Genomic DNA, 19,200 nt, shown 5'->3' on the forward strand with positions numbered 1-19,200 from the left:
TGCTTAAGCATTTTCTAAATTGTCTAAAACAGATGGCTTTATTTTGTATAGTTTGGTGTTCTGTGTGTTATAGTTCTTTGAAAAGTAAAATCTATGTATGGATTTTATAATAACGGCATTTACGCACATACGCAGTCAGCCAGCTTGCCTCTCCATGCACTCACAGCTTATGAGTCCTGTCTGAACTCCCTGCCTTCCTGCCCGTCCCCTGCTGCACATCCCCTGCTGCACATCTGGCCCCAGGATAGTCGTCTTCTGTTTCTTCTGCTCTCAGAGTCCTCTGTCTGTTCATGCCATGCTTCTCTACCAGTGCTCAGGGTCTTCTCACTCAGCTACTAAGGAATCTTGAAATGTCCTTTCCTCTGTGTTGTCAGCCTCTGCTCAGCCCCTGGTTCCTACCCTTTAGTTTATAAGGACTCCCATGGGTCTTGTGTTAAAGGACCACCTTGTCCTTTGGCCTCACCTCATCTTCCAGTTTGTCTGTCTCACCTCCCACCTGCATTCTCATCCCTTTCCATCTCCGTTTTTTTTCTGGCTTTTTAAAACAGAAGTCTGTCCTCATTGTCTCCCCTTCTCTACCTTCCATTTAGTTCACAACTCACTGCTCCGTCACACTTATCTTTTCCACAATTCCACTGAAACTTTTTTGATACACATCACCAATTTTCTCCAAAAGGCCTGTGATGAATGATCACCTCTAATCAAAGCTGGCCGCTCCTAGATTTGACTCTCTCTTTCTTAAAACTCCTCTATGCACATCCTTTGTTTGCTTGTTTGTTTGTTTGTTGAGATGGAGTTTTGCTCTTGTTGCCCAGGCTGCAGTGCAACCTCTTGGCTCACTGCAACCTCTGCCTCCCAGGTTCAAGCAATTCTCCTGCCTCGGTCTCCCGAGTAGCTAGAATTACAGGTGCCCACCACCACGCCCGGCTAATTTTTGTATTTTTAGTAGAAACAGGGTTTCATCATGTTGGCGAGGCTGGTCTCGAATTCCTGACCTCAGGTGCTCCGCCCCGCCTGCCCCCGCCCCCCACCTCCCAGACTGCTGGGATTTCAGGCCTGAGCCACCGTGCCTAGCCTGCACATTCTCATACCTCCTTTTGTTGTCTTAAGTAGTTCCTCTTTCTTGATCTGCTCTTTAAATATTGTTAATTTCCCCCAGATTCTATGATTGGCCATCTTGTGTCTCTAAATACTCTTACTGAAGTAGCAGAAAAAGAACACAAAACTTGAAGTCATGGAAACCTGGGTGTGAATGAGTTGTAAGAGCATGTTCACTATATTTTCAACAAAATTGCATGAAGCCTGTGTCTGAGTTTTCTCATCACTTTTTTTTTTTTTTTTTAACCAAAAACCAAAACCAGCTTCCATTTATTGATGGGCCCCACCCCGCGACGTCCTGGGGAGAGGGGCCCCCCAAAGAGCCTTTCTCTCTGGGACAAAATACAAATGGCAGGAAGGGTCCATACTGAAAAGAACGTCTCTGAGGTCCTTGCGTTTTTAATAAAATGGTAAGAGTCTTTCGTGTGGGGCCTCCCAGCCGGGCAAGCCTTGATTGGCCAGCAGTCCAGGTGCCCGAGGTGTGACCTCAGCCCCTCACCCTGAGCGGGGACGCTGGGCAGAAGCCTAGGCCCGCAGAGGCCCGGGGCTGCCGCCCCATCACACGCTCATGGTCATCCCTGGCGAGTACTGGCCCGCCGCGGTCACGGTCTTGCTCTGGCCCCCGGGCCGCCCCGCCGGGGCCTGCCCGCCAGGCCCCTCCGGCCCGACGCCGCCCCGGGGGAGGGGGGGAGTCGAAGCAGTCGCTTACGCTTTCGCTCGGGAACGGGTGCAGGAAGGCCCCGGCGGCCGCCATCTCGCCGTCGTCCCGCAGGGTGCCCGGGGTGTTGCTCAGGCCGGCCACGGCGCCGGGGGAGCTCTTCGGCAACCCGTCCATGTCGCCCGAGCCCAGGGATCCGCTCACGTGATGAGGCTCCATCGCGCTCATGGCGGCCATGGGGCCCTCCGTGCCAGGGCCGAGCGGGAAATTAGCCCTGCCGGCGCGCGGCTCGATGGGGTTCATGATAGTGTACATGTTTTCACTGGCGTTGGTAGAATCTCCAGGGCTAGGCATGATGAGGTGTTCCAGGGGGCCCACCTCCTCCTGGGGGTCCCGTGTAGCTGCCAGGGGATGAGGAGGAGTAGGGGATCGAGTTTCCACTGGGGCTGGCCCACGGGCCACGAACTCCTGAGCCCATGTTCATGGCAGGCAGGCCTGGGCCAGCAAGGGAGTTGGGTGGGGGTCGCATGCCGCCTCCATAGCTCTGGGGCCCCAAGCTGGCCATGCCGCGAGGAGGCGTCACCCTCTGCACTGGGCTGCCCATGCTTGGATGCCCCTGGGCTAGTGGGGAGGGCTCCATGGCGCCAGGGAGGAGGGGCTGGGAGCCGGGGAGGCCTGCGGGAGGCTGACTCGGCATCCGCAGGGTGGGCCGGGGGCCCCCTGGGAAGGGCGGTGACATGAAGGGCTGACAGTGAGGTCCCACCATGGGGGCGTTGGGGTTGTGGGGGGATGGCTGGGAGCCGGGGGGGCCCTGGAAGAAGCCAGCTGCCATGGGGCCTGCGGCCATTGCGTCACCTGGGGCCATACTCCCCATCACAGGGCTGGGGGCGGCTGCAGCGCTATAGTCCTGGAAGGCCTTGGCTTCGCCGGAGTGCTCGCAGGCCTCTCTTCGGTCAGGCGCTGCGCAGTACAGGTCCCAGAAGACGCACCACCAGGAGTGCAGGAACCTGGGGGGGCTCCCCCAGCGTGATGTTCTTCTCCCATCGGATCTCAGACAGGAAGGTCTGGGCTGACTTCTGGGCACCGATGTGCAGCAGGTACTCATAGACGTACAGCGCCAACCACCTTCCGGCCACAAGAGCCTCTTCTCCAAAATGACCCAGAGGCTGGGCAGAGGGGACAGTCATCTTTGTGGAGGGGTGGGGCATCCCAAGTCAGCTTCTCGCGGGCCTGGCTGTCGGAGGGCACGGCCGAACCCTTGCCCCCCTTGGCGTACATGCTGCTCCACGCCGCCGCCGCCGGGGCCCACACCTGTCAGGCGGCGCCGCGGGCCGAGCTCGCCGTCGCCATAGCTACCCCGCGCCCCAGGCCTCACAGCCCCGAGCCCCGGGAGGGCACCGCGGGCATCGTCCGCGCGGGGGAGCTCCGGACGGCGGCAGCGGCGGCTCCAGCTCCAGCCCCAGCCGCAGGGTGGCTTTTTTTCTTCTCATCACAGTTTATCAAAAATCTAATTTTAATGTCACATACTACCCACTATATTTAAATAGCATATATAAACATTTTATAATTACTGCATATTTAGGCTATTTCCGGTGTTCATGTTGGATATTGTCAGGAATTTTCAGTCCCTAACTGTTCCGATAACTTTTTACTGATGAGTGCTGTATCTCCTAAAAGACACTGGGCTGTGGGGGTTGGCCTCTTTCTTTCTATGATTCCCAGCACACACGTTATGCACACACTCTCTTACCGCCCGATTGCCCTGTTGTTTCTGAGAGTGAGACTAGATGTAGAAAGATAATAGAAGTCAGGGGAAGATGGGGTGATCATGACAATGATAAGAGCAAGAATCTGGCTTTCTCAGAAGGAGGCTTCTATTCAGGAAGGACACAGTTTCTATTTAGTGCGAATCTTGTGTTTCTGAATTAGGGGGAACACTGTGGGGAAAGAATGAAATATACTCGTGTCTTTTTTAAGGCTGGCTTGTTCTCTTGGTTTCCATGGGAGACATATACATACAACACTATAATTTGAGTTTTGCAATTCAGTTAAATTGACCTACTAGTGAAAATTCCTTTACGATTCTATTTAAGATTCCTAAAGGGATTTTTACTAGTAGCTCAACTTACTCTGTGTGTGTGTGTGTGTGTGTCTCTACTTTCCAGTGTGTCTACATCTACTTTAGTGGGAATTGGTAGAGAAAGCGTTATAGACTGCCAATCAGAACCAATCTTAAACCAGAAATCTTGTAGTCAAGGATTATCTTGGAAAATTCGTTATTTGATGATGGAGTTAATTATTTAGGATTCATGTTTCATTTGAGAGTAATATGGAAGTAAGTTTTGGAAAGAATCAATGTTAAGGTGTTGCAGCGCCCTCTGTGCATAGATGAGAGTGTTGAAGCATGGATGTTTGTGAACAGACCTGCCCTAGTCTCTACAAAGAGTGAGTGGGTGTGGCAGGGTCTTTTCAGCCTGATTGGTCAACCCAAAATGAGGGCATAACACATGTGTTGAGCTCATTCAGTATCTTCTGGAGTTGAGCTATTTGGATATTAAAAAATTGCTAAGGGCCAAAGAAACAAATATAATATTTGTTTGCACTTACTGGGACAACGAAAGAAAATTGAAAAATTCAAAAGCTAAAATGGTAGAAATTAATAATGATAAACATTCATCAGTTCTGTTCAGGGAAGTTAGTATATGAAATTTTTAACCTAAAGGGCAAATGTCTTGGCTGCACATATGCCATATTTGGGATTAAAGGATTAAAGACAAACATCTAATAGAAGAGACAATTCACATAACACACAAATAAAATGTTAAAATTGCTGACAAACGTAAGAAAGTTTATTACTAATTATAAAAATATAAGCTAAAATAAAATGTTTTGAAAAGATAAAACAGATTTATAAAAACTCAATTCAATTGAGCACATATATTTGAATAAATTTGAGGGTTAGAATTTTGATAGTGTTAATCAAAATTTTACATATACATGTAATTATACTTCTAGGAATTTGCCCTAAAGGAATAATTGAATGAATGTTCAAAGATATAGGTAAAGTTGCTCATCGCATTCTTATGTATAATAGCAAAACTGTAGATATAAATTTACATATTAATCAGAAATTAAATTTTGTTAAATTATGGAACACTATATAAGCAGTAAAGTGATTACATGGCTATATTTATAGACATAGAGTTAATTATGTATTAATATGTAATTAAAGCAGGATTCAAAACAGAGTAGTTGTATTTTATATGTGCTGGTCTTAGTGTGTGGGAGTGTCTATGCAGAAATAAAAGATTTTTAGTATTTTCATGTTTTGTAAATCATTATGATATTTTACAAATAAAGCAAAATATAAAGCTATTTATTTTGAAAAGCACACTGTTGAACATATGTTGATAGTGAAACTGATGAATTCTGACTTTTGTCTTTTATGAAGGGATCACCCACCCATCATATAAGATGACAAAATATTAAGACATTATGAAAGTTGACAAAGGATACATGGTTGATAAAAAGCAAAATATAAACAACAGCAATTGTCATATACTTATGGGGGTGCCATCTAGATATTTATGATCAGATCAGGGGAAAATAGACATTGCAAGGGAATTAGGTAGATGTGAAAATGATATTTTAAAAAATAATATGTCATTAAATATGAAAACTATGAATTAAGGGATGATAAATAATGTTTTGTCTTACCTCTATCTTTTACAATTACTTTTAATCTATTAATGATAAATCTCGTGTGGGAAATAGGACTTGGAAAATTTTATAGATCTCACCATTTAACCTAAAAGGCTGAAATTACTCATTTGCTGAGAAAATTGTGTTACTCAGGTACATATCATCCATTACAGCAGCCATTTCTGGGGTTAAACAGATTTCAGCTAAATTTCAACAGAAGATCATCTTAATATTGGCAAAGTAAAATGTCACTATTGGTCAATTGAGAAGAAAAATCTACTTTTCTCTTAGAATTTCACATTATGTTCAATGTTCAATGCATGGTAAAAAATCTTGACTCCTTTGATTAGATATGAAAATCTCTTCCTCTGAAGAGTTAAAAATAATGTAAATGAAGCTTCTGGCAGAAGAGTTATGAGTGATACAATTTCCAGATATTTTAGTTTCATCACCAATTTCCATGCCAGGCCACATGTTCAGCTGCTTGGCAGCCCCTACAGTATGTGAAAATATTTCCCTTTTTATAGGAATATGCCAGCAAAAAACCACCACTTTCATGAATTATTAATCTTTTTCTGCTGATTATTTTGAAGAAGCAGACGGGCAGGTCCACATTCAGGTGGCTCTCAGTGGCTGAGACATGCTTCATGAAAAACTGTTGAATTAGATGAAAACTGTGCCTCCTTTGACCACCAGTTTTATCACTACATTAGGTAACCTAGAGGGAAAACGAAGTTACTTTTTTCTGTAGTAAAAATTGAGCAGTGAATCCATTGAAAGAATGATTGGTAAAAGTAATCAATGAAGAAACATGATGACCAAGTGAATAACGAATTTACAATATGAAGACAGAGATGTCTACTTTTCCAGTGATGATGTTCATGAAAATATAAAACTGCAAAATGAAAGGAGCCTGTTAAAAACCCTTTTGTGGCCAGGTGCAGTGGCTCACACCTGTATTTCCAGCACTTTGGGAGGCCGAGGTGGGCAGATCAAGAGGTCATGAGATCGAGACCATCCTGGCCAACATGGTGAAACCCCGTCTCTACTAAAAATACAAAAATTAGCTGGGCATGGTGGCATGTGCCTGTAGTCCCAGCTATTCGGGAGGCTGAGGCAGGAGAATCGCTTGAACCTGGAAGGCGGAGGTTGCAGTGAGCCGAGATCACGCCACTGCACTCCAACCTGGACAACAGGGTGAGACTCCGTCTCGAAAAAAAAAAAAACAAAAAAAAACACCCTTTTGTGTTGTATTAAGGGAGGAGAAAGACTGAAGAGTAACTTCTCTAAAGAAATAAAGATAACCAGAGGCAGAGCTGTTACTAGAATTCAGATGTGTGATTTCAAGTAATAAGCAAAGCCCTATGGTTTTAAACCACTATTACAGAAAAATTAGAGGAAATAAAAAATAATCGTCCTTCTTCCATCAGCTGTGGAGAGTATATTGGTGAATGACCTTTTGTCTATGTATATTTGTACAGAACGAACTCTCCCTGTGCTTGTGGAGTGTTAAACAAAATTAACACAGGAGAATTCTCAGGGCCTGGATGGAAGGTCGTGTGCAAGAAGGTTTGATGACAGAGAACTTCTATAGGCATTCACAGGCTTCCTGAATTCATCATCAGACACTAAAACCTTGTGGAATAAAAAACGTGGTTTTTTTTTTTTAAAATTATAACCAGATTGCAGAAGGAAGAAGAAGCATGATAGGGAGGAGAATAAAAACAGGAATATAGAGAAGGAAGGGGAGACTAGAACACAGTCCCCAAGATAAGACAATCCAATGAGTAAATAAGAACATTGGCCCTGGGGTCCCTAATCTCTAACTCTTGGTTTCCTCACCTGAAAAGGGGATGTAGTAATAGTACTAATTTCACAGAGTATTTGAGAAGCTTAAGTTAGCTAATATATAGGAAGTTAGCACCTACTTGTTAAGGGATTAATAACTGTAAACTATTTTATTACTGTGTTAATCTGGGGGAAATGCCACTCTTGATTTAAAATAGGACTAAAGATGGCTAGAAATTGTTTTTGTTGTTGTTGGTGGTGTTGTTGTTGTTGTTTTCAGACAGAGTCTCGCTCTGTCGCCCAGGCTGGAGTGCAGTGGTGCAATCTGGGCTCACTGCAAGCTCCACCTCCGGGGTTCACGCCATTCTCCTGCCTCAGCCTCCCGAGTAGCTGGGACTACAGGCGCCCACCACCACGCCCAGCTAATTTTTTTGTATTTTTAATAGAGACGGGGTTTCACTGTGTTAGCCAGGATGGTCTCAATCTCCTGACCTCGTGATCCGCCCACCTCAGCCTCCCAAAGTGCTGGGATCACAGGCGTGAGCCACTGCACCCGGCCTAGAAATTGTTAAACATGCTTTCCTCACAACCTAAAATTTGGATGCTCAGGGAATTGTTCTTATTTTCATTGTCTATATTGAGTGCTCTTTGAGATACAGGTATCAGCGCCCCGACTTAAAATGAGAATAGGTGACCCAGGTTATTTTTTCTTGCCTGTAACTGGGAAGTGAGGGAAGGCGAGGGCATCCTGATGGAGTGCACAGAGGCAGATGGGGATGCCATGTGGAGTCAGCCTCCTCCCTCCATCCCTGCTTCCCTCTGCACACCTGACCCATTCTTCCCTCTTACACACAGGCTGTTGCATGTGGTAGCAAACTTGGTCATGAGTGAGCCTGGCTTTCTGGCAGCTGAGGAGAGAGAGCTTCCTACCAGATAGGTGCAGAAACTGGCAGAGGTTCCATCTTGACCCCATGTAGCTAATTGTGGTGCAGCAATGTTATCAGAGAGGAGGGAAAGTGGAAGCCACAGAGGCTGATAGGTAGATAGGGTGGAAGAGGGAGGGTGAGAGGAGAATGGACAGGCAGAGCTGGGTTCATTCGTAAGGGGGCAATGGCTGGTTTACTTATTGAGGAGGAAACATCCTACCTGGAAGGAGCTTAAAGGCTGGTTTGTCACCCTGGACACACGTGGTAGACACTGGGATCTGCTCTGCAGCTGAACACAATTTAGTCCAAGGTTTGTTTACTGTCTCTGGACTCTGCCATCTTCTGCTCTGCATTTCAATTCTGTTGACTGGATACTGGATCTACAAAGGACAGTTTCTGAAAGTGAAGAATCACAATTCATTATTTCTAACTGCTTCATCTAAGATTTGAAAGGAAAAAATCCCTTCTATGAATTACAGTTGGCCCTCCGTATCCATGGGTTCTGCACCCACAAATTCAACTGATCTCAGATCAAAAGTATTTGAAAAAGCATATTTGAAAAAAATACAACAATAAAAACAATACAAATGTAAAAAAAGTACAACATAACAACTATTTACATAGCATTTATATATATTACTATGTATTATAATTAATCTACAGATGATTTGAAGTATGCAGGGGATACAAGGTTATATACAAATTCTACACTGTTTTATATCAGGGATGTGAACACTTGCAGATTTTGGGGTCCACAGGGGTCCTGGAATTAATTCCCTGTGGATACTGAGAGATGACTGGACCTCCATTCTCCATGCTATATGTTTTCCTTTTAATTATTGTTGCTGTTTCGGTTTCCCTGAAAAATACAACATGTTTTAAACTTCTCTATATTATAAATCTCATTTAAAAAGTGTTGAATCAAGGAAGTCTGTCAGCTACTTCTTTCCCTGTGTTGGACTGCTTTGGCGAAAGTGAGTAGTATTACCTTACCATGTAAAGCATGGTTAATGGCTTTAAAAGAATTCCCCAGCAACTGAATAACGGGCTGCCAGAAATATTCTTGGTGCCAAAGGATCTGGACATGTCTGTTCCATTTATTGTGTGCTTCTTGTTTCATCATGACTAAGTGCTCACAAAAGACATAAAAATCCAAATCTCTGGGGTATGTGGAGTTTGAGGGCAGAAACCATATTTTAATATATCTAGTCTCATACCTAGCATATTAAGATCGTTAGAAAAGTATCAATGGCAAAAAATGATGAGCCTGTGATATGTCGGATACTATAATTATTAATTAAGTTGATTTCTGGTGAATAGAAAGAAGTCGTTCTGCCACTGCTGTTGTGCCTGGTTGAGTGGCCTAATGTTTATTCTCAGGAGTACTGAGCGTCTTGCCCCGAAACCTTTTGACTTGTCCTGCCTGTTTGAATAAGTTTACATTTCACAGAAATAGGAAGGTGGGGCTTATTTTTAAATTAAAACTCTCTGTTAAAAAAGCCTGACAATGTAGTATAGCAAAATCATTTAAATTTAAAAATTTACCTGAATAATAAATGGAACCTATTAAGAAAAATATTGAACCTATTAAAAATAAAAAATAGGAATAATACTGAAAATATCTGAGAAAACAATGGAAATGCAGAAAAATGTAAAAGGTGCTTTGTTTCTTCCATGAAGCAAGAGAAGTCAAGGCGAGCAGCATCTCAACCTCCTCACCGTCCAATCCTTCCCTCACTCTGGGGACCCTCCACACTTGGCCTTTGCGTGGCCATCTTGTTCTCACTTTGGTAGGAGACTTTCATCTCTCCCACCTCGTAGTCTAAGCAGGCAGTTGCCATTGGCCTTGAACACACTGTGGCTTCCACAGGTTCTCCGCCAGTCTTAATTGCTAGGATTTCAGGGGCAGAATAATTGTCTGAGAATTACACATAGTACACATGTATCAAAATATCACACTGTTCCCATAAATATGTGCAATTACTATGTGTCAATTAAAAATAACACTATTTTTTAAAAGAATTCCCGAGAAAGGGATTCTTCATTGTTTTGCATGTGACTCACAGGACAGAAGACATTCACATGGGACCCACTCCCCTGGGCCAGGGGCCAAGAGAAATTCCTGGACTGGTTAGCTGAAAGTCTGTGTTTTTTTTACTCCTACTCAGCAAAACATATTGGCATTCAGCTGGAGAAGAGTGACTTCATGTGAGAATATAAGCCCGAATCTGCTTTAAATTGTGTGTGCATATCTAATCCATATCCAAAATTTAGTCCTTTATTATTTATCAAAATTATTTAAAACACTTCATCATGACCAACTAGTATGAACCCAGTCCCCTGGCAAAACCTCATGATCATGATCTCCTGGGACCAGTTCAGTCCTTAGAGAAGGCCAGAGAATTGGCCCTGGGGCCTCCTACTCCTCTTGAGGAAGCCTAATGTCTAGGAGACACTGAGTGGCCATCCGAAGATGAAGCCTTTGAGGCAGTTCTCAAAAAATAAACCTAAGCACCGTACGAGTTTAATTTGACTTTAGAAAAAGAAGCCAGGTAGCTTTTCAGCTGCCTTTTAGCTGGGGACTCAGTGCTGAACCCACCATTTCCTATTGACAGAAGTAACTCTATCAGAAAGGCAGTAATTATCAGTAACTACCTGCTGTGATTATCAAGCAACTAGTGCACAACACAATTTATGAATTTAGGGCTAGGTGGGTATTTACCTGCAATAGTTACTGAAATCAAAATATGTTTACCATTGATTAAGCATCAGGAAAATGTAAAAAAATGCCACGGGTTAGCACAAATCCTTAATTTTGGTAAATGTAGAATTTTTATTAAAATGCTTTTTGCTAAAAATGAGTACTTTTCTTTATATCAGGTACTCAGAAAATTATTATATGCCTGTGATGTAGGGAAGAAAGATTACATAGAAAAATTGTATAACATCTTTTTTATACCCAGCTGTCCTTCTCTTATGGATTTGGATATACTGTTCTTGATATCAGTTGGAATAGCATTTTTGTGTTCTTCTGATTTAACATGTTTAGCTTAAAAAAAAAGAAAATGTGAATTCTGTGCTCAACACTGGTAAGATAAAGGCGTGGTGGGTGATGTGTTGGAACTTCGGTGTCACCTGGCTTTCCAGATTGCTCCACAAAATTACAAGTTGAATTTTAGAACCTACAGCTATTTGATTATGTTTAACAGGAGAGTTCCACCATATTTTTCTGAGCAGGACACACTTAGATTTTTAGAGAATTATTGGAGTGGCCTAATGCTTTACCAGAGGGGTTGGCATAGTGAGTTCTGTCACATTGCACATTTTGTTGTTTTGTTTTGTTTTTTCGAGACGGAGTTTTTCTCTTGTCGCCCAGGCTGGAGTGCAGTGGTGCGATCTTGACTCACTGCAACCTCTGCCTCCGTGTTCAAGTGATTCTCCTGCCTCAGTCTTCTGAGTAGCTGGGATTACAGGTGCCCACCACCATGCCCGGCTGGTTTTTGTATTTTTAGTTGAGACAGGGTTTCACCATGTTGGCCAGGCTGGTCTCGAACTCCTGAACTCAGGTGACCCGCCTGCCTTGGCCTCCCAGAGTGCTGGGGTTACAGGTGTGAGCCACTGCACCTGGCCACATTGCAGGCTATATGCCCTTAAATCCCTATGTGGACTCAACTTCTGTAAATGCAGACTTTTTATTAAATCTTCTGTACTCTACAAAGGCCATCTGGGACTGGAGGTGGGGAGTAATGCATTTGTAGAAAAACCAGTCATCCTACCTAAACATAAAACCAAATATCTAGCGTGTGTGGAAAAGCCGAACAAAACTATCTGAGTCCTTGATGTGCACTGATTGTCTCTCCATTCCATTATAGGCTCAACATGGGAAAAGACATTCCGGCAGATCGGCTTTGAAAGGTAAGCAAGGGTTAGCATGTCTCCATTTTCGTTACTCTTGTCTTCTAAGTAATTTCTTCTAAGTAATTTATTGATTATAAATCAATAGTCCTGTCATCACCCTTTTGGTAACTATATGACCTTGATCAAGTCATCATTTTGCCCCCTCCGAGTCTGAATTTCTTTGTAGAGCATTACTTTATACAGCCTTGCCTGCACACAGAGTGGAAATAAAGATGGAATGGGGCAATTGATTTGAAAACGCCTCTTGAACTGTGAAACAGTACACAAGGTAAGTTACAGAATTAGAGAATCCCAGGAAATGGTTGACTCTCCCCTAGCTTCATCACCTCATATGCCATCATCAATTCTATAGTTTTAGAACAGAAAAGTTTATATTTGTATTGATGTCTTCCCAATTATTAAAATTGTTAGATCTTTTTAGCTTTAAGTGAAAATCTAAGATGATGTTTTTCTTAGCTAAAAGCATCTCTACACCAGCATCTCCCCAAAAGAAACAAAAATAGACTCATTAAAACATCAGAAAATGTGCTGGTAGGTCAATGCAGTTTCTTTTCTTTTTTCTCTCTCTTTCCTTTCCTTTTCTTTTCTTTCCTTTCTCTTTTCTCCTTCCTTCCTTCTTTCTTTTCTTTTTTTGAGACAGGGACTTGCTCTGTCACCCAGGCTGGAGAGTACTGGCATGATCTCAGCTCACTGCAACCTCTGCCTCCCGGGTTCAAGTGATTCTCTTGCCTCAGCCTCCCAAGTGGCTGGGATCTCAGGCACCCACAACCACACCCCGCTAATTTTTGTATTTTTAGAAGAGACGGGGTTTCACTATGTTGGCCAGGCTGGTCTTGTACTCCTGACCTCAGGTGATCTGCCCACCTCGGCCTCCCAAAGTGTTGGGATTACGGGTGTGAGCCACTGCACCTGGCCAGTCAATGCAGTTTCTAAACCACCTGCCCTTGGAATTGAAGGGCAGCATATTTTGCACAGCTTTCTACCAGTGACATGTAGCATCTTATCTCAAGCTTTCAATGGAAATATGGCTATTGAAAGAAAAAAAGTCATTTTAATTTTATTTTACTCTCACAGTAGGTTTTGACTAGTTCTTTTTATCATAGTGAAAATGTGTTTTTCTCTGTATTGATCAAGCTGACAGAGCACTTAAAGGATATAAAGGAAATAATAAAGTACTTGAAAATGCATTATTTCTCTTGTAGCAATAGAGAATAGCACATCACCAGACCCACTGTGGTAGCACTTTCTTTGCCATTTGTTACATGATTCAAGGATGATTTATTTCTCTACCTACACTTCCAGTCACATCAGCACCATCGCTGTTTGCTGTCTCAGTAAGTGCTCATAATTCTTAAGGTATTGGGGGAAGTTGATTTGGGGTGGTCAGATCCCACAGGCCAACTTAAAGAATGGAAAGTCATGCACAGCTTCAGTTCCATGTGAAATCTTTTTCCAAAGCATCTTTCCCTTGATCCTTCTTTCATATTATCAAACATCTCAAACATACACAAAAATAGAGATAATAGCAGAAAAAGGTCACCTATCCACTCCCCAGCTCCAATAAATCTTTGCCACACTTACTTTATGTATTTATTTTGGCTGAAATATTTTAAAGAAGATCTCAGATACTATGTCATTTTATCCCTACGTAGGTCAGCTTCATCACGTCATATGTCATAATCAATTCTACAGTTTTAGTGCAGCCATTTCTGGGGTTAAACAGATTTCAGCTGAATTTCAACAGAAGATCATCTTAATATTGGCAAAGTAAAATGTCACTATTGGTTAATTGGGGGCCCTATCCGGGGCTGCACTTCCCTCGGCGGGGAGCGGGTTGGGGGCACTATCCCGGACTGTATTGCCGGCAGCAGTGAGGTGGGTTAAGGGTACTATCCAGGGCTGCACTGCCCATGGGGGCGGGTGGGATGTTTTGGGTTGAGGGCGCTATGGGGTGCGGGGAGGGGGATGGTTTGGTGTGTGCTTTAGCTAGGATTTTGCTTCAGCTAGGATTTCCAGTACTATGTTAAATAACAGTGGTGACAGTGGGCATCCTTATCATGTTCCAGATCTTAGAGGAAGAGCTTTCCATATATCCCCATTCCATGTGATTCCAGCTGTGGGTCTCTCTCATGCGGTTTTTATTATGGTGAGGTATGTTCTGTACCCAGATTTTTGATGACCTATACCATGAAGGGATATTGAATTTCATCAGATGCTTTTTCAGTTTCAATTGACACGATTGTACTGTTTTTGTCCTTTATTCGGTTGATATGGTGTATCCCTCTGATTTTGTGTTGAATGGCTCTTGCCTCCCAGGGATACATCCCACTTGATCATGATGAATTATCTTTTTAATGTATTGTGGAATTTGATTTGCTGGTATTTTGTTGAGGATTTTTGTATCAGTATTAGAGATACTGGCCTGTAGTTTCCTTGTTTGACGTCTTTGTCTGATTTTGGTATTATGGTAATAATGGCCTCATAGAATAAGTTTGGAAGTATTCCCTCCTGTTTTTCAAAATAGTTTTGAGTAGTATTGGTACTAGGTCTGCCCTCCTGTTTTTCAAAATAGCTTTGAGTGGGATTGGTACTAGGTCTGTAAATGTGTGGTATGAAGCCATCAGCAGTGAAGCCATCAGTTCCTGGCCTTTTCTTTACTGGGAGACTTTTTCTGATGGCTTCAATCTCATTATTTGTTACCGATCTGTTCAGGCCTTGGATGTTTTCATGGTTCAACCTAGGTAGATTGTATGCGTCTAGGAATTTGTCAGTTTCTACTAGGCTTTCCAATTTATTAGCCTATTAAATAGACAGTTAAGATCCTTTGAATTTCTGAAGTATCAGTTGTAATGTCTCCTTTTTTTATCTCTTGATTTTATTTATTTGAATCTTCTCTCTTTTTTCTTAGTTAGCCTGACTAAAAGTTTGTCAATATTGTTTAACTTTCCAGAAAACCAACTTTTTGTTTAATCTTGTGTATTTTTTTATTTCAATTTTATTTCTGCTACGATCTTTATTATTTATGTTGGGTTTAGTTTGTTCTTTACTAGTTGTTTAAGATGTATTGTTTATTTGAAGTTTTTCTTCTGTTTGGATGGTAGGCACTTATAGCTATAAATTTCTGCCTTTCTACTGCTTTTTGTGTGTCATAAGTTTTGGTATATTGTGTTTTCATTACCATTTGTTTCAAGAAATTTTTCAATTGCCATCTTAGTATCTTCACTGACCCACTAGTCATTCATTCACAAATGTATTGTTTAACTTCCATGTGATTGTATGGTTTCCAAAATCACTCTTCTTATTTATATCTAGTTTTATTCCTTTGTAGTCAAAGAAGATGGCCATGGAGACAGCAGCATGGTTGAAGTGGTAGCAGGCGGCCGTCAGCAAGAGCTGCTCTGTGCCCGGCTGCTGGAGGCTACAGCCTGCGGCACAGCAGCTCGCCTCACTGCGGTTGGTGGTGGTGGCGACAGAGACTGCAACACTACCAGAGTGGTTGGACAGGGGCTATCTGGGGCTGGACTTCTCACAGTGGGGGGTGCATTGGGGGCACTCTCCGAGGTGTCACTGACTGCGTTGGGGGTACCTGTTGGTAGCACTATACGGGGCTGCGCTGCCCATGACAGGGAGTGGGTTATGGGTGCTCTCTGGGGCTGCAGTGCCCATGGAGGAGGACAGGTTAGGGGCACTAATCAGGTACTATGCTGCTGGCGGCTTTGTTGGGGGTGGAAGTGGGGGGCGCTATTGAGGCAAGACTAGCCATGGAGGGGGCTAGTTGGGTGCTGTTGGGGGCTGCACTGCTGGCAGTGGTCGGCAGAGGTGGCAGCAACAGTGGTGGCATCCAAGGAAGGAGCAGTTCTCCTCTCCCTGGACTCCACACTCCAGAGGGCGACCTCCTGTTGCTCATACTGGAGCGTGGCAGGTGCACAGTGTTTCCGTGGGAATCCTGAGCATGGCAGAGCCCACACCTGCCATGGTTACTGGGCCCATGCATTCTGGGTCTGTGCCACAGAGACTGCCTGGCATCTCTGGGTATGGAGTAGCAGACACCATGGGGAACAGGGCCCTGTGCGTGGAGGCATCCAGAATGGGAACTGGCACCTGGATGCAGAGGGTTGGCTTGATCTCTGAGTTTCTGCTGCTCCTGCTCCCCAAGGAGTGCAGCCCCGGTGGGCCCAGCAGCTCCTGTGGAGTGGGGAGCTGGGCTCTGTGGTGTCTCCATCACCCACCTTAGGCCCCAGTTCTTGGCCAGCTTGGGCCAAAAGGAGAGGCTGGACTTTGGAGGCTGAGTGTGAGTGCCTTTGCTGAAACTGGCCTCTGCCACCCAGTGGCTGGCATGACAAGGTGAGGCTCTGGTGCTACCACCCCTTGCATCTTCCTCTAGGCTCTTCTGGCTTTGTCTGCCCAGCTGCTCTGTGCCAGGAGGAGGAGGAGACACCTGCCATACGCTGAAGGTTGCAACACTGCAGCTCGCCTCACTGCAGCCTGCCAGAGAGGTAGGAGGGTGGCAACACTAGGAGGGCAGGCAGCAGCAGCCAGGGTGGGGGCAGGCCTATGGCAGTGGCAGAGCTGTGGCGGTGGCCAGGTGGCAGGAGCCTTGTAGGGAGGGCCGGTGCCTTGGCATTCAGCCTGGCCCCACCCTCTCCTGGACTGCCCTACTGTTACCTGGCTGTCTTGGCCCTGCCCTGCCCTGCCCTGGCCCCACCCTGGCCCTGTCTTAGCACTGTGTTATTGTGTCCCTGCCCTGGCCCTACCCTTGCATTGGCCCTTCCCTGGCTCAGGCCGTGGCCCTGCCTCTGCCCTGGACCTTCCCTGAATCTGTACTGGCCTGGCCTTGGCTCTGATCTGCCCCTTGTGCTGACCCTGGGCCTTCCATGGCCCTGGCCCTGCCAAAGGTCATGGTCCTGGTCCTGTTCTGACCCTGACCTGGACTTGGACATGTCCTGGCCCTGATTTGTCCCAGCCCTGCCTTGGCCTGCCCCTGCCCTGGCCCCACCATGGCCCTGCCTGTTCTGCCCTCTGCCAGCAGTGACCTCGCCCTGCCATGGCCCAGTTGTGCCATTGCCCTGCCTTACCCTGCCCTGGTTGTCCCCTGGCCCCTCCTGGCACTGGCCGCTCCGTGGACCTGCACTGACTCTGCCTTGGCTTTTGCCCGGCCCTCACTATGGCCTGGTTCTGGCCCTGTCCTGGCCCCGTCCAGGCCCTGGCCCTGACCCTGGTCCTTCCATATCCCTGGCCCTGACTGTTATCCAGGCCCTGTCCCTGCTGCTGCCATATCCCTGGCCTGGGACCTGGCCCTGCCAGGGACATGCCCTGACTCTGCCATGGCTCTGACCCTACTCTGCCTTAGTCCTGGTCCCGACCTAGACCCTTTCCTGGCTCTGCCCTGGCCATGGTCGAAATTTCCTGGTCCTGAGCTGGCACTGATTGGCCCCTGGTCTTGGTACCACACGCCCTGCGGTGCTCTGGCTGTGTCATCACCCTGCCCTGGACCTGCCCTTGTCCTACTCTGGTTTGACCCTGCCATGGACCTACCTTGGCCCTCACACTAGCCTTGGCTAGGCCATGCTCTGGACCTGGCCCTAGCCCAGACCTGGTTCTGGCCCTGGCCCTTGCCCTGGCCTTTGTCCTGCCATAGCCCTGGCCCTGGCCCTGAACTGGAGGTGGAGATGTCCTGGCCCTGAAGTGACCTGGCCCTGCCTTGGCCTGTCCCTGCCCTGCCCTTACCATCACCTTTCCCTGTTCTGCCCTGTCCCGGCAGTGACCCAACCTTGCCATTGCCCTGCCCTACCCTGACTTGGCCGTTCCCTGGCTTGGCTCTGGACCTGGCTGTGCCCTGGACATCCTCTGACACTGCCTCAGCCCTGGCACTAGCCTGGCCCTGCCTTGGCATCATGGGCCCTGTCCTTTCTATGGACCAGCTCTGGTCCTGTCCTGCACTGGCCATACCATGCCCTTCCCTGCCCTGACTCAGCCCTGGCCTTGGCCTTGCCCCTGGTCCTGTCATATTTCTGGACCTGTCCCTAACCTGGCCTTGGCCCTGACCCTTACCCTGCTCTGGCCCTGCCCTTGTTCTGGCCCTACCCTTGCCCTACCCCAGCCCCTGCTCCTGTCATGGCCCTGCCCTGGTTCTGCCCTGGCCCTGTCCTGGCCCTGGCCCTTCCCTGCTTGAAACCTTGCCCTGGTTCTGCCCTGGCCCTGGCCCTTCCCTGCTTGAAACCTTGCCCTGGTTCTGCCCTGGCCCTGACCCTGAAATGCCTGGCCCTACCCTGGCTTTGCACTGCTCAGCCCTTCCCCGATTCTGGCCCTGTCACTGTCCTAGCCCCAGCCCTGTCGCTGGTCTTGCCGTGGCCCAGACCCTTCCTTGGCCCTGCCCTGACCCTGTTCTGGACCCTGGTTGTGCCATGAACCTGCACTATCCTTGCCCATGTTTTGCTCCTGCCCCGAACCTGCTCCTGCCCCTGCCATGGTCATGGTCCTGGCTCTGCCCTGGCCATTTCCTGGCCCTGCCCCGGTATTGGCAATGTCCTGGCCCTGCCCTGGCTCCTAACTGCCCTGGCCTTTTCTTGGCCCTGTGCTACCTTGGCCCTGCCTCTGCCTTGGCTCTGCTCTGGGCAAGGCCTTGGCCTTCAGCCTGGCCCTGCCTTGGACCTGCCCTACTGTTACCTGGCCTGTCCTGGCCCTGCCCTGCCCTGGCCGGGACCTTCCCTGAACCTGCACTGACGCTGCCTTGGCTCTGGCCCTGTCTCTTGTCATGACCCTGGTCCTGCCAATGGTCGTGGTCCTGGTCCTGTTTTGGCCCTGACCTGGCCTCGGACATGTCCTGGCCCTGATTTGTCCTGGCACTGCTTTGGCCCTTTTCTGCCCTGGCCCCACCATGGCCCTGCGTGTTCTGCCCTCTCCTGGCGCTGACCTCACCCTGCCATGGCCCAGTGGTAACATTACCCTGCCTTACCCTGCCCTGGTTGTGCCCTGGCCCTGCCTGGCGCTGGCCTCTCCCTGGACCTGCCCTGACCCTGCCTTGGCTTTTGCCCTGCTCTCACTATGGCCTGGCTCTGGCCCTGTCAAGGACCTGCCCTGACTCTGCCATGGCCCTGGCCCTGGCCCTGC

The 19,200-nt window shown here is 46.7% G+C and overlaps 1 pseudogene; it reads right to left on the bottom strand.

The window, feature by feature from the left end:
* Window positions 1-1,543: 1,543 nt before the first annotated feature.
* LOC129019165 (single-stranded DNA-binding protein 4-like) lies at window positions 1,544-2,943 on the bottom strand (annotated as a pseudogene).
* Between the last annotated feature and the right edge of the window lie 16,257 nt (window positions 2,944-19,200).

Source organism: Pongo pygmaeus, chromosome 17 (genome assembly GCF_028885625.2).
Source record: "Pongo pygmaeus isolate AG05252 chromosome 17, NHGRI_mPonPyg2-v2.0_pri, whole genome shotgun sequence".
NCBI lineage: Eukaryota > Metazoa > Chordata > Mammalia > Primates > Hominidae > Pongo > Pongo pygmaeus.